General features: G+C 49.7%; 1 long non-coding RNA gene and 1 pseudogene across 2 annotated transcripts in view; one reads left to right on the forward strand and one right to left on the reverse strand.

The window, feature by feature from the left end:
- Positions 1–471: 471 nt before the first annotated feature.
- The window catches only part of LOC118015206, a 71,181-nt gene continuing 58,284 nt past the window's right edge, over positions 472–13,368 (forward strand). The window contains exons 1-2 of one of the 2 annotated variants that reach the window (XR_004680566.1): positions 472–509; positions 792–856. This is a non-coding gene — a long non-coding RNA (uncharacterized LOC118015206). The other variant, XR_004680565.1, reaches the window with a different exon arrangement.
- On the reverse strand, positions 9,295–9,420 carry LOC118015496 (annotated as a pseudogene).

Below are 13,368 nucleotides of genomic sequence, written 5' to 3' on the forward strand. Positions count from 1 at the left end.
TATTCCTTTATCTCTTTCAGGCTGCTCAGGCTGTTTCTTTCAGTTTGGACTCATCCGCAGTAACCCTCTGCAGGTGGGGGCAAGCTATGGTCTCTCCAGGCGAGGAGAGAGTGCTCAAGCACCTTACAGGTGTCTAGCTTTGGGCACCCCCCCCCCCGCCAACTCTGCCTCATTTTCCTCCTCTGGAAAACGCTGCTCTCACTGCTTTGCCCTGTGTTGAGGGATTAAACAGGCTCATATGTGTCAAAGTGCCTGGCAGACCGTAGGCCCCTCCCAAATATAATTACTATCCAGCTATGGCCTGAGATTTACTGGACATGTCACAGGGGTACTAACAGGAGGTGCCCTGCCGGAGATTTAACCTGGGCTTTTGTTCTCTTCTTTCATGAGGTGGTTGCCAGGCACATCAGGGTGCGGGCAGGAGAAGAAAGGCACCGAGGCCAGCTTCCCTGAGAAGGGCAGGTGCACAGCAAGGAGCCCTCATGCTCTTGAGAGAAGGATATGAACAGGTGTTTACAATTCTGGATATTTAAAAGAGTTCCCCGCGGTGCTCATGGGCCAGGGGAAAGGGATTTGTTTGGGGTGGAGAGTAGAATCAGTCCTGCTTGGGGGTTCCTGCTGTGTTCTTGTGCCCTGGGAAATAACGAAGTATGAGAAAATGAATAAGAATCATACTTGATGAGCCCTACATGGGGCCTCTGGCTGCTGGTCAGGGGCTTGGTTTCCGCCTTTGCGTGTATCCAAGAAATTGTGTAGGCGTGAGTTTCAACAGTGACACTGTGTGGTAGCAGGAATCCATGGCCGAGAGAATCCCCGCCCGTTCTGAACTGAACAGACTCCAGTTCCTCTATGCCTGGTATGTGCGAAGCTCATTTTTGTTTTTACTTGGCCTGTCCCCAGGGCTATGGGACAATTTCTTGGGAAGGGAGGAAGCCTCCAGAGGGAGATGCTGGACTTTTCATGTAGATGTGTGCTTGGGAGATTAATTGGAAAAATAAGTGGAATGTGACCATATTTGTGCTCTGAGTTTATGGAGCAGTTCATACCAGTTATATTAATTATCCCAGAAGGCATTGCGAAATGCTAAGAAGAGATTTGGTCTTAATTAACTTTTGTTTTTAGGATTACAAGATGAATAGGTCTTTTGAGGGCAGGGGATGGTCTATTTCCTGGGCATGGAGGCGATGGAGCCAAACGTATGTTTGGGATCCAGTCAGAAGGCTGGTGAGTCTGGGTCTTCACGTCTGTCAGAGAGAGTAGTCAGAGAAGATGGAAATGCAGGTTACTTCTGGACCACGGAAGGCCTCGGGTGCCTCCACTAAGGAGTCTGGAGTAGCTTGGGCAGTTTGGAAGGAGCAGTTCCATCTGGCTATACCCATCAGGGGTTTGGGGACTGAAAAGCTGCCTCCTAAGGGCTGATGCAGTCTCCAAGATGGCCACCCATCTAGGAGTCCTAGCGACCTCAGCCCTCAAGCCCTCAAACTCCTTATCCACAGTCCCTGCGCAAAAAACAGCCAACGCGGCAGCTCCGGGTGGCCAGGATTGCGACACCAATGTGTTTGTTCCCCGTGTTTGTGAAATACCTCAGAGGCACTGTTCCAGTCCCACCTGACTAGTTTTCTGATTGCCACATGGCCCTGGCTCTATCTGCCAATACTCAACCAGGGCTGACTAGTCAGAGATTTTGAGATGTTTATGGGTTCAGAACTCGAGACCTCATTTCTGTTTGTCTGAGTGAGGAGATCTTACCTTTCATAAGCTTCTGAATATCACTTGTTGGGCTGGGAGGCAGCTCTGTGACCCTGGAGTGAGTAGGGTGACCTTGGGCCAGTCACTTGACCTCTCCAAGCTTTTGTCCCTTTAAATGCATAATGAAGATAATTATTCCTATCTTGCAAGATTGTGACCCACAAGTATACCACCAGATGGAAGGTCAGGTACCAGGTCACTTACTAGGCTTCCTTTCCTTAAAGGTCACTGAAAGCAAAGTTGGCCTCAAATTTCTGAGTCATTAAAATTCAGTCTTGCATTTAATTCTTGCAAATGAATTGCTGTCAATCTTTGACTAAGGGCAGGGAGAAGAGGCCTAGCTAATATATAACATAATAGGAACTCAGAAGCCTCTGGAAATTGGCTCAAAAATATGGTCATGGTCTGAAACCATAAAAATCCTAGAAGAGAGCACAGGTAGTAATTTTCTCTGACATCGACTGTAGCAACTCTTTTCTCTCCTGAGGCAAGGGAAACAAAAGCAAAAAGAAACTATTGGGACTACATCAATATAAAAAGCTTCTGCACAGCAAAGGAAACAATCAACAAAACTAAAAGGCAACCTACTGAATGGGAGAAGATATTTGCAAATGACATATCTGATAAAGGATTAGTATCCAAAATATATAAAGAACCTATACAACTCAACACCCAAAAAAACAAATAATCCAATTTAAAAATGGGCAGAAGACAGGAACAGACATTTCTCCAAATAAGACATGCAGATGGCCAACAGACACATGAAAAGATGTTCATCATCACTCACCATCAGGGAAATGCAAAACAAAACTACAATGAGCTCTCACCTCGCACCTTTAGTCAGAATGGTTAAAATCAACAGCACAAGAAACAACAGGTGTTGGGCAGGATGTGGACAAAAAGGAACTGTCTTGCACTGTTGGTGGGAATGCAACTGGTGCAGCCGCTCTGGAAATCAGTATGGAGGTTTTTCAAAAAGTTAAAAATAGAACCCCCTAGAATCCGGCTATTGCACTACTGGGTATTTAGCCAAGGAATACAAAAACACTAATTCAAAAGGATATATGCACCCTTATGTATATAGCAGCATTATTTACAATAACCAAATTATGGAAGCAGCCCAAGTGTCCATTGACTGATGAATGGATAAGGAAAATGTGGCAGGCAAATATGTATATATAATGCTAAGTGAAATAAGTCAGTCAGACAAAGACAAATACTGTATAATTTCACTCATATATGAAATTAAAGAAACAAAACAAACTAACAAGGAAAAAAAAAGAGACAAACCAGAAAACAGACTCTTAACTATAGAGAACAAACAGATGGTTACCAGAGGGGAGGTGGGTGAAGGGGGTGGAGGAAATAGGTGATTGGGGATTAAGAGTACACTTATGGGGCACCTGGGTGGCAGAGTTGGTTAAGCGGCTGCCTTCGGCTCAGGTCATGATCCTGGAGTCCTAGGATGGAGCTCCGCATCGCATGGGACTTCCTTCTCAGCCAGGAGTCTGCTTCTCCCTCTCCCTCTGCCCCTCCCCTTGCTCATGCGCACTCTTGTGCTCTCTCTCTCAAATAACATCTTAAAAAAAAAGAGTACACTTACCATGATGAACACTGAGTAATATATAGAATTGCTGAACCACGATTATCGTACCTCTGAAACTAATATAACACTATGTTAACTATATGGGAATTAAAATTTAAAAATAAAAAGGAATGTGGTCAGTGGTATGCAGCCCAAGGAAGCGAGCTGTAGGAGATGTGCGACCTTATGCATCATTTCCTTCATTGCCCTCCTTCTACCAAGGGGATAAAAACTGAATTTGCAGAGGGGTAGGGCTCACAATTATTGGGCTTCTATTATGTGCGAAGCATGAAGAGAGTCAGAGAATAGTTATGCATGTGCTTTCTCATCTTGTCATTTCTTCAACCCAAAGAAATAGGCAGCATTATCATTAAATAACAATTGCTCATTTAGTCAAAATTTATTGAGTGATTATTATGTACCAGGCATTGCTTTGGGAGTTAGAACATGGGAGAAAACAGGCCCAGCGTGGTGATATGCCTTGCTCAAGGTCACCCAGCTGGTCCGCAGCGGAGCGGATAAGATCCCTCCTTTACTGAGGCTTTATTTCAGAGCTGTTTTCAATCTGAGATGCTGCACAGGCAGACACACAAATGTGCACACACATATACATACACACGTGCACACGCTTGCATGCATTCTCACACATTCACTTGTGCTCACACACACACACACACACATGCACAAATATACCCATGGGTGTGCACGCACACACCATTCTAGCACACACACCGGATACATATATACTTGCACATACATTCACATGCACCATTCCATTCATTGGGAAAATTTTTTCAAACTGCTGGAATCTGAATATTTCTTTTTTTTTTAAATTTTTAAATTTTTTATTCTTATGTTAATCCCCATACATTACATCATTAGTTTTAGATGAAGTGTTCCATGATTCATTGTTTGTGCATAACACTCAGTGCTCCATGCAGAACGTGCCCTCCTCAATACCCACCACCAGGCTAACCCATCCTCCCACCCCCCTCCCCTCTAGAACCCTCAGTTTGTTTTTCAGAGTCCATCGTCTCTCATGGTTCGTCTACCCCTCCGATTTCCGCCGCTTCATGGAATCTGAATATTTCAGATCAGAAATACTACAGACATAATCTCAAAGGTTTCATTCTGTTTGCTTCCCTCCCTTCCCCCTCCCTCCCCTCCCCACCTCCTGCTCCCCTTTTTCTCCGCTCCCTCCCCATTCTGTGACCTGGCCTCTCTTCCTGATTTTTTCTAGCAGTGCCTTCTTAGGGAACCATTAGGACTCCCAGGCTCGGGTTGCAGTACTCAGCTAGAAAGCAAAGACTCTAAGGCCACCAAAGGCTGACTCTGCCAAACTGGGCTTTCCCCACGCAGCTGCACTAACCTCCCGAAGTCCCCTTCCCGCCCCATCCTCTGCCTCTCTGCCATGAGGTGTGGCATGCTTAGTTCAAGTGCAAACCTTGCGGGCCTGGGTGTCCTCAGCCCCAGCACCCACCTCCCTTGCTCTCTCAGGCATGAGCCAAGTGCCTGTGAAGATCTCTTCCAAGTGTTTCGTCACGCCTCGGGGTGGGGATGCATCGAGTTTTGTTTCAACACTGTGCTTCCACCTGGCATTTCATTTGTTAACTAATAAGTGAAGGAACTCCTCCTGAGGCTGGCAGCTCTGGTCTGTTGAGTGTTGGTGGGGGCACAGCGGGTCCCACCCCTCGTCCTTTGTGATCACCTGGGAGGTAGGCTGGGGTGCTGGGTTTTAGCTCAGCTCACCGGTGTAGGCAATTCAAGCTCTTCAGAATATTTCATCATCCAGGCAGCTCAAGGTGGGGGTTGTAGAATCTGAGAAACTTTGGCAACTCCCGAGTCTCAGTCCCCGAAGAGTGCCAAGAGTCACCTTCCCCGACTCATCTATAGTCCTTTGGTTTCAGGGCCCTCTTTCTGCATATATAGCTAAAACACCTTTGCCTTCACCATTAAAGATCTCAAAAGTGTGCTTACAAACTCCAAGTACTCATTGCAACCTTTGGACTCCAGGGGCTAGCATTTACCCTCTTCATGGCCGTTTGGCCACATTGCCCAACTGGGTGAACTTGCTGGAGGCAGGGTGTTGAGTGCAAGCACTCAGAAACAATTCCAAGGCACGGGAGGCAGGATAGTCTGCAGACAGCCCAGGACTGGTTTTGGCAACATGCACTTTGTCTGGGGCAAGCTCACGGTATCTCTCTCTCTCTCCACCAGAGGAGATAAAATGGGCAATGCAAATAGGAGATCCACTGGGGATGGCGCTGTGGAAGTGAACACCACCCAGTGGGAAAGGGAACTGAGCACCCAGGTGCTCATGGGCATGGGGCCAGATTTGGGGATAATTCCCTGATAAAGACATAGAGTTCCGGAGGTGGGGTTCTTTTGGGTACTTAGCTGATAGTCTTCTACGGTGATTGCTTATGATCAGGTCTTATGTTGCAACTAGATCATAAACTTAGTGCCCAGGGATCAGAGCTTCAGTTTCTTTTCTCTCTCCTGTACTGCCAAACTCAGACCCTTATGTGTAGCGAGTGTTTGATCAGTGCAGGAAAGGAAAGGAGGCTAGGCTGCATTTATATGATGCTATGTCATGTTCAAAACCCTTTACGGTGAGTCATCCCCTTCTGGTGGCTGAGCTCACTTTCAGGCATGTGAACCCCTCACCTCCCTTCTCTGGTGCCCATTTTTGTGTATAGCATCGTCAGGACTTGGTGAGCTGTCTTGTAACAGGGGAGGCAAGATTTACACAGACAGAGCGGAGTGTAATCACGAGCTGCGGTGGATTTACTGGAGCATCACGATGTTCAGACAACGTGTCCTACCGCAGACATTAAGAGGAGTCTCCTCTTGTGTCTTGATTACAGATGCCAAGGAGGCCTTCTCGAAGTCAGTGGGACTAAGGGGGGCTGTGGGCAAGAAAACAGGAGATGGTCCAGGCCAGAGGAACCGCACACGCTAATGAACGTATAACGTGGGGCTTGCACATCCTTTTTCTTGTTTCCTCACTCATTCACCCCAAAACTACTTCACGAGCCCTGCTCTGTGCCAGGCACTGTTTCAGCCTTGGAGAGCAGAGCAGTGAACAAGTCTGGTGTGGAGCTGATCATGAACAAATATTACAAGCAAGAAAACATCAGCTGGAAAAGACCAGAGCATCATGGGAGGGTGGGACAGGCAGGGGGCAGGAGGAGGGTCGGTGAGGCTGAACCCTAAAGGATAAGGGCAGGAGGTCAGCCTGGGGGACAGGGGAGGGTGGGAGGAATGGCAAGAACTATTTCAAGCATGAAGTTCCAGGAACAGAAAGAGCCAGGCGCTGATGAGACACTTGAGTAAGTCCTGTGTGGCCAGAGTATAGGAAGTCAAGGTGGGGAGGGGGGCCGAGGGGGTAGTGAGTGAAGGAGACAGGGACGGGGAGGCGAGGAGCAGGCCAGGAAGAGGTCATGCAGAACCTTCTGGGCCCTAGGAGGGATTTTGGACTTCATCTGAAGCAGTCTAAGCAAAGAGATGCTACTGACTTGCTTGAGGGTGCAGGAAGCATAATGATGGGGCAGCTTGGCAGATGATTTAGGAGGGGAACGTGCTACCCCACCAGAAGGTTTTCCGGAAGGCCATTTCCAGCTTGGCCCTCTATGATTGCATCCTGTGCTGCGCTGGGTTCTTGGGATGGTGGAGCCTGCTCCCTGCAGCGGGGGGGCTGGGGGGTCTATTGTACCTTCTTCCTCCATTGCCCTCGTCAGTGGTCCATGCCCCGCAGTTCTCCTGTGTCCCCGTTACCGCATCACTTTACCCCAAAGAGCCTGCGGCCCCCCTTCCCTCTGACTAAATTTCCCTTCCATCCTCAAAAAGTCCTTATTTGGCATTAAACGCTGGGGTGCCTCTGAGCCTGCTTTTCCTGCTCCTAGCTGGGCAGCCCGTGTCTTCAGTGGAGAGAGGGTGCACAGAGTCACCTAGGGAGGGCGGCCGTGACAGTTTACGAAGCTGCTACTGGGAAAGGGCCTTGCCCTGGCCTGGCTCCTGGTTGGTTCTGTAAACACTGCCTGTTGGTATAGTCATGGCAGACCAGGCCCTTCCCTGTCACCCCCACACCACATCAACGTCATTTCTATCCTTTCTCCCAAATGCCTCACCTCCCCAGCCCTAGTGCACTCCTCCACCCTGCCCCAGAACACCAATGTCTGTCTCGCTCACGCTGTTCCCTCAGCCTGCGATGCCCTTCCTTCTCTAAGCACCCTGAGGCCTAGCTCATGTCTTGTTCCCTCTGGAGAACCTTCTGGGCATGCTCCTGCCAGTCCTACTCGAAGGCAGACTTAATTATTCTGTTGAGTCTCTGCAGCCCTTGGGGGCATTGCTTTATTACAACACGCATTTGTAGGTATTTCTGTGGTTGTTTGCGGGGGGGGGGGTCTGTCTCCCCTTCCAGGTGTGTATCCTTGGGCGGAAACATGTGTCATTCACCTGCTGTTCTGAGTACTGGGCACAGAGCCCAGTGCTCAGAGCTAGCTAGCTGGGTGAATTAATGAACCGGCCTGCTTGAAGGCCAGGACTGTGTCTAACTGAGCTTTGGTCCCCCACTGCCTGGCACCCAGCAGTTCACCCATCCTCCTTGCCCACCATGGGAGGGCAGGTTGGGCAAGTGTGGGTAGATGTGTGAAGCAGGGAAAGGTACGGAGGGCCAAGAGGAAGGACAATTCAGATGATGGGCTCAGGGACCAAGAGATGGTTCCAGACTTCTTTGAGGAGGACCTGGGGCTGGGGAGCTGGAGTACCAAGGGAGGTTCAGCCTCTTTTCCCTGGCCTGGACCCTTTCCTAGCCCCGTGGGAGGGAGGACACCCCACCCAGGCCAAAGGGGAGTATTAACATGTCAGAATGACTCGCAGGATATTTCATGGTCTTATCTGTTAATAATAAAAATGAAATTATATTAAAAATACAACCATGTGTGGGTTGCAGAACGAGTTAATGATTCTTCACGTAGTTAGATGCGTACCCCTTTAATTGAGGCAGGTAATGACCATGGTAATAACACCTTGGATCTGTTTATGGGTTCTTTCCTCCGAGAAGCTCAAAGCACTTTCCCTTCCTACCTCATCTCTCTCCCCAGCTTCCCAGGAAAGTGTGTCTTATTATCCCCATTGCTTAAGTGTCTGTGTACTGTGACTCACTCTATGGCCCTGAAGCTCATCTCCTTGTCCCCTGGCCTGGGCAGGGCCCACGTGCCTCTCTCCTCCCTGGCTCTGGGCCTGGAGCACCCCATTTCTTGGACGATCCAGAAGCCTGGACTCACTGTGCAGGGCCAAGGGGGAGCTGAGGCACCAAAGGAAGCAGAGAGATGGGGATAGGGGAAGAGGGAGGGAGGAGAGGAGGGAGGGTTGGCAGAGAAAAATGGGAGATTCAGAGAAGGCAGAGTGCTAGACTCCCAGCATCATGAGGGCAAGGACCGTGTCCTGTTTATCTTTCTTTCTTCTGGATCAGGTGTAGAGCTTGGCACCTTGTGGGATAGATGGCCAAACCTATGGTATTATTCAACACCTAGCTCAAACATCACCTCTTCCAAGAAGCTTTCCTTGGTTCCCACCCCCCGCCCCCCAGTGTCCCCACCACACCCCCAGTGGGCTCTCCTAGCCCTTGGAACCTCTGTTTATCCTTCTCAGGCAGCTTTGTGTGTCAGTTAACTTTTATGTATCAGCCACCACCATTCAGGTGTGGGCTCCTAGACCGGGCGTGAGCCTGACTCGTCCCCTATCCCTGGGGTCCGTTAGCGCAGGGCTCTCACCCAGTAGGACTACACGTCAAGGGTGCAGGCAAGTGTGGGCTTTGCAGTCAGATAGACCCCGATTCAAAGCCTGGTTCTGCCTCTTATCAACTGTGTGTCTTGGGAAGCCCCTCGGTGTCTTGTAGCTTTCCCTTCCTCACAGAAAGTGGAGTTGAGAAAGCCTGCTCTGGCGGGCTCTGGCGGCAGAGTTGGCCACGGTGACACTGCTTTGGCACCTAGTAGGTGCTCATTATCCATTTCCTATGAGTAATTTTAAACTGATAAGGACAGATACTACACTTGATCTTAGCCAAAAGGCCGAGAAGCGATTCCTGTGAGTAATTAAAGATGTGGTGGTTCCCTGCCCTGGCTCCGCATCAGAACCGCCCTTCTCAGGAATAGACCTGCTTGGAAGCCCCCTGGGAAATTCTTAGCCTGTGGGTCTGGGTGGGGCCCAGGCCTCCGCCTTTTAGAAGAAGCTTCTTTGGTTCTTCTGATGTCGAGGGTCTCAAGGTTTGTCAAATGGAACATAAGATAAGAATGTAAGATAGTACAAAAGTCAATGACTTCTCTGGTGTCCCGGGTCCAGTGAAGGGACAGGAAAATCTCGGAGGGAAGATGGGACCACAGGTGCATTGCCTGTGGGGGCAGATGGAATGCAGAGGAAAAGTTCAACCTGATTTTGCTTCACACGAGCTCTGTGACCCCAGTAAGCTGGTCATCTTCTCTGAACTTTATCTTGCTGCTTTCTTTGGGGTGGAGTCCGAAGGGCTGATTTCTTCAGCTAGTCTTCTCCCTGTTTTTACATGTGAGGACTAGATCTGGTGGGGAGAAGAACCCTACAGACTCCATGACCATCAGGCAATGGGGTCACGAGGTGTTGCGTGGTCTTTGCTACAATTTGCCAAGTTTATGGATTAGAGGTGGAAATAAAAGTACGTAACCATTTATAGCTCCAGCTAGCATCTGGGAGACCCCTAGGGGATCTTTGTGCAGACGGTGGTGCTAGCTGAAACTTCTTTGTGAATAGGAGCCTAGTACTTTCTAGCCTATGGACGTCATGACCTTGTAGAGGACAAGGGTCAGCACTGTAGAAGGAGCCCAGGCTCTCAGCCCTTGAGACATGAGCCGACCATGAAAAATCCTATCTCTAAGGCTTATGATCCTGAAAAAGAATTTGATGTAGTGGCAAAAGACATTTGTCCCAGGGATGACAGATGAAGGGGCCAACAATGGAAGTCCGGAAAGACGTACCTCCACAGTTCAAGGTGGGAGTCATAGGGCACTGGGGATGCTGAGTCCAGGTGCAGGGCTCATGGGAGACTGTAGGATCACGTAACGAAGTGGCTGCAGAAAGCGGGCAATGGGGATTGAACAGAGCGCCAGGCATTTTCTTCTGTGCTATTTGCTTCCATTTTCACACAGCCCTGAGAGGCGTTACTGCATTGATATTCAACACTCACGATAACCAGCTCTGTGGTACAGATGGGAACACAGAGGCTCAGAAGGGGAGGGTTCCCAAGGTCTCAAGCACCTCGCTGGTGTCAGAATTTGAATCCCCATCTGTCCACCTCTGATATCTGTGTGTTCGCTTTCCTCCACTACACGTTACTACTCGGATGGCTGCCCCAAAGCGTTTGGGTTTCTTTAAGTACTCTCTGGAATGGTTCCCAGATGTTTCCCTGGGTAAGGCAGACACCCTCCCTTTCCTGGGAACAGGACACTCAGTTTTGGGAAGATGGGGAGGTGTTTGGCGAAAACCTCAAGGTGCTGGCTTCCTGTCATTACAGATGGGAGGTGGGGCTGGTCCTCAGGATCCTGAGTGGGGGCTGAAAGTGTCTCTCTGCAGGCAGGACCTGGGGGATGGCCCTGGGCTGCGATGGTCGGTGCTACTGAGCAGGAGAATGGACAGGTCTGAAGTCTCAAAAGGCATAGATTTCCAGACTGGGTATCACCCCGGAGACCCAAAGGGCAGAGGTGCACAAAGGTGACCTTGATTTGGGTGCAGAAAACAAGAAAGTCTGCTTCTTTTCTGTGAAAGGTGAATGAATCACTTTTCCAAGGAGCCAACCCATCCTTTGTCCGCTGCACACCTCATGTGGGCTCGGAGTGGAGCCTTGCCCGGTGGAGGGAGCCAGGAAGGTGTGTGGTGGTCAGCACTGTCATGCCCAGCTTCCTCCTTCTTCCCTTTCTCCCCCGAGAGCAAGGAGGTCGGAGGATGAGACTGGGAACGGTCCCCTCACAGTGGCTGAAACTTGTGAGGGCAAGGACTGTGTCCTGTTCATCTTTCTTTCTTCTGGATCAGGTGTAGAGCTTGGCAGATTGTGTGATAGATGGCCATACCTATGGTATCATTCAACACCTAACTCAAATGTCACCTCTTCCAAGAAGCTTTCCTTGGTTCCTCGCCCTCCCCCCCCGCCATGTCGCGGCTGGGTACTGAGGCTGGCAGGGAGTTGGGGGGTGGGGAGTGTGTGGGGGAGAGGGGAAAAGCTATGCTGAAGGTCCAAAAGTGGGGGGAGGGTGTAAAAACCACAGAGGCCATGGCACAACGGAGGGGCAGAGAAAAGTCTTCTGTTCCCCAATCCCGTCTTCCCTGCCTGCTGTCAACAGGCTGCAAAGTCAGAAACCCCGCTTTGAATCCAACTCCCCCCTTCACTCCCTCCTCTGCTGCCCTATGCCCAGCCCTCAGATCTCACAAATTACACAGCAACCTCAAGCAAGTTGTTCTGACTCTCCGGAGTCTTAGCTTTCTTATCTGTGTAATGGGGATAACATTACCTGTAGAGCTGAGAAAATTCAAGCAGATTAAGCAGAAGAAGTGGCCTGGGTGTAAATCATAGTATGGGCTTCAGTCCTGACCCACTGGGCAACCCTTACTCTCTCCAAATCTCACACTGCTCATCCGTAACATACGTTTCTGCCAGGAGTTGTTGTAAGGATCCAATAGGACAATGCTCCTGGCACATAAAAGTGCCCAGAAAAAGTGCTCATTGCCTTCTCCTTCCATGCTCGCTCTTTCATAATTTTGCCAAGGAGAGAGATTTGGATCTGAAGATGCCCAACTATTCCAGGGACTGATCTTTTCTGGGTCCCTTATTCATAAAGTGAGAGAAATAGCGCAGATCTCATTGAGCTGTTGTAGGGCCGAGGTGATGAAAGAACCATTCTAGAACAGAGCCCTCTACACAGAAAATAGCCCATAAAGGTCAGCTTCGTGGCCGCCTCAAGATAATTCTTCCGGCTAGTGATGGAGCCCTGGCTGGTGCCTTGGCCTCAGTGGTCAGGCAGGGCTGAGCTGAATCACCCAAGAGTGACAGGTCTAGGCAGTGACAGCCCAGCCTGGTGGGGTGGGAGCAGCTGGGCTCCTTAGGGAGCCCCCAGGAATAATTCGGCTATTATTTTGTAACAGAGATTGCCTGTGGCCTTGACCAGTTCTAGAGATGGTGGGAAAGAGGGATGTCCATGACCATTGGATACTCCTACATTTTCTCATGGCTAAGGAAGCAGATGAAGGCAGTGGCAGGGCAGGCTGTGGCCTTTTACTGGATACTGACCTGGTAGGAGGCCATACAACTGGATGGCAGCTGGAGGGGCACCCTTCCATAGTATGGGGCCGTGAGCACTGGACAGGGCCTCAAAGCCTGTTCTTGACCAAGTTAGACAAGATAAGATGTGTTTCTTTCTCAGGAACTTGGAGGAGGTAGGCTGGATGGTTTTTAGGCTTGGAGCCCATGGTTTTAGACTCTAAGTCCAGTGCTCTTCCCATGACATCGTGTATGTCCAGAGTCATAGGCCCTGACCCTAGGAGCTCAGCCATGATTTGTGGCAGATGGGTAACTGGATGTTCAGGGAGCACAGAAGAACAGAGGTTCAGAGAAAGTTTGTGGAGGAGGTAACATATGAGCCAGGCTTTGTAGGGGGAGGTGCAGGAGAAAGCACTTGTCTCCACTTCCTCATCTCCGACTCATTTCTCCAGCTCCACCCATTGCAATCTGGCTTCTCCCACAACATGGAACTGCTCTCACCGAGGTCATCAGTGACCTTCTTGTGGCAAATCCAATGGATGTCTCATTACCCTTCTCTTAACTAATGGGGGGGGGGGGTCACATTTGACACAGCTCACTTCTCCTTTGACTTGCGGTTCTCCTCCTACCTCCCCCATTGTCACTTCCCAGTTTCTCTTGTGATCTCATCTTCCCTTGCAACCCATCTACCTACCATCCATCCAATCCATCCATCCATCCATCCATCCATCCATCCATCCATCCATCCATC

This window comes from Mirounga leonina, unplaced genomic scaffold (genome assembly GCF_011800145.1).
Source record: "Mirounga leonina isolate KUSES-001 unplaced genomic scaffold, KU_Mleo_1.0 Mir_165, whole genome shotgun sequence".
Taxonomy (NCBI): Eukaryota; Metazoa; Chordata; class Mammalia; order Carnivora; family Phocidae; genus Mirounga; species Mirounga leonina.